This window comes from Penaeus vannamei, chromosome 31 (assembly GCF_042767895.1).
Source record: "Penaeus vannamei isolate JL-2024 chromosome 31, ASM4276789v1, whole genome shotgun sequence".
Classification (NCBI taxonomy): domain Eukaryota; kingdom Metazoa; phylum Arthropoda; class Malacostraca; order Decapoda; family Penaeidae; genus Penaeus; species Penaeus vannamei.
This window is the reverse complement of record NC_091579.1, coordinates 19,618,955-19,621,454: the sequence shown is the minus strand read 5'-3', so window position 1 is coordinate 19,621,454 and position 2,500 is coordinate 19,618,955. Positions and strand designations below refer to the sequence as shown.

The window sequence follows — 2,500 nt, the reverse complement described above, 5'->3', positions numbered from 1 at the left end:
TTACGCATGAGATTAGCAAACTTCATTAGCGGCCTAGAATTGGCGCAGCGTTTCTACAAAGGCATCGCGATGCTTTTAGTCTACCTGGGCTTCAGACACAGTGTCATTCATATATTAGCAGTCATGACACGGCCAAGGAGAGGGAAGATGCTACGACAATTTGAAGTTTAGACGAAAATAACCGCCCAGGAAGTTTGCAAAATTAAGTTAATCGCCGCGACCACATCCGTGTTGCTGCCTAATCGTTGTCAGTGGCGCCCCTTACCCTGTCGCGCGTAATGCGGTTGTCGCTGCATTAAACATAAAGAATACATTGCATAGAGTATTCAACTTGATTTTGTACCCCGGCTAGTGGGCATGCAGACATCGCAGTGAGGCCAAGAGCAGAAATAAACACGAATCGCCGCAAGTGTTTTGATTAAATAAACAACGCTGCTAATTTCACGGCAGCGCGACCGCCACTGTCAGGAGCTGTATCCAAACCGGTGAATATGTTACATTATTTTTTCTTTTGTTTTGGATATGACTGGTACTTACGCAAGTGCTTAGGCTAATTATGCAAATGAGATTTTCTTTCTCGCTCGTGATCTTACCTGCGCAGACTTTACCATGCCCTGTAGCTTTGTGCACGGTAAATGTGAAATTATGATAGTGATGACAGGACAGGCTGACCGTTAACGTTCTGGGAATATGGTATAGACCGCCTTATCTCGTGAATCAATATTAGGGCAGACCGTACGGCCAGTAAATAAATGCTGCGGTGAAAAGTATTTTGTGATGGTAAAATAAAAGACTGTCCAGTAGCCAGTGTAAATTCTAAAAACTCTTGAGGGTAGACAAGAAATATTAAGGTTTCGCACTTGTACAGAGGTATAGGTAGAGGCGCTTGTTATCCTTCATTGCCCAGTCTAATGTAACAGTTGGAATTCTGTAAGTGTCAGTCAGTGTAGATTTTCGAAGGGGGAAATATATTCAGCCCTAAACTGTAAGGCCAAAACTGTAGATATAACCAAAGGTAGGCCGTTAGGACAACTACTGATGACTGTACATCAATTTAACATACTGACTGAAGAATATCGCTGCATTTTCGGTAAATAATGTTGATACTAAACCTCAATGTATACTTAATGTAAGTGCATGTATACAGAAATAATGGTAGTAGTCTGATGTATTAAGGATTGGTTTCATATGCTAATCAAGTGGCCTGCGATTACTAAATGTGTTATTAGAGTATCAATCTTATTATGAGTATTTCTTATAACTGCATTTTGTACTAATTACTATTATTATTGATTACTCATTATTATTGTTATTATATCCTTCTTCCTCTTCTTATTATTATCATTACTATTATCATAACATCATAATAATCTATATTTATTGTATTTATTAGATTACTTCTGTCTGTTTGTTATTGTTTATTTGTACTGATTATAAACCATTAGTAGTCAATATTATCTTAATCAGTACTTTTATCATTAGCATTATTGTTATCATTCTTTCCATTGTTGCTCTTATTATTATTATTATTATTATTATTATTATTATTATTATTATTATTATTATTATTATTACTATTATTATTATTATTATTATTATTATTATTATTATTATTATTATTATCATTGCTATTATTATTATTGTTATCATGATATTATTGTTATTATTATTGTTATTATCCTTGTTATTATTATTGTTATCATTATTATCATCATCATCATCATTATCATTACAGTTATTATTATTATTATTGTTATCATTATTTATTATTATCATTATCAGTATTGATATTATCATCATCATCATTATCTTATTCATTAGTATCCTATTTTGTTGTTGTTGATGAGAATAATGACAATGTTGATAATATGACGATGTCAGTAATGATAATAATATTGAGATATATAATAATAATAATAATTGTAATAGTGTTGATAATGATAATAATTATGATGATAATATTAATAATAATAATAACTATAACGATAATGAAATGATGATAATGATAAAATCAATAATCATTATGATAATGATAATAACAATGATAATAATAATAATAATAATAATGATAATAATAATAATGATAATAATAATGATAATAATAATAATGTTAATGAAAACAATGATGATCATAATGATAACAATAGTGATACAAATGATGCTAATAGTAATTATGATAATGAGAATGATTAATGATAGTAATAATTATGATTATTATTGTGATTATTATGATAACTATCTTTATCGTTATCATTATAACTGTTTTTTGTTATTATCATCAATACATATATAATCATCATCATCTTCACCATCATCATTATTATCATTGTCATCATTATTATCACTATTATTTCATTGTCATTATTGTTATTATTATTATGGTTATTGTTATTATTATTATTATTATTATTATTATTATTATTATTATTATTATTATTATTATCATTATTATTATTATCATTATTATTATGATAATGATAATGATAATGTTAATGATAAT

At 28.7% G+C, this 2,500-nt stretch overlaps 1 protein-coding gene across 3 annotated transcripts in view; it reads left to right on the top strand.

Moving 5' to 3' along the window:
• Window positions 1–2,500, top strand: part of tup (LIM1_Isl and LIM2_Isl domain-containing protein tup) — a gene marked incomplete at its 3' end in the record, with an annotated part of 41,306 nt that overhangs the window by 183 nt on the left and 38,623 nt on the right.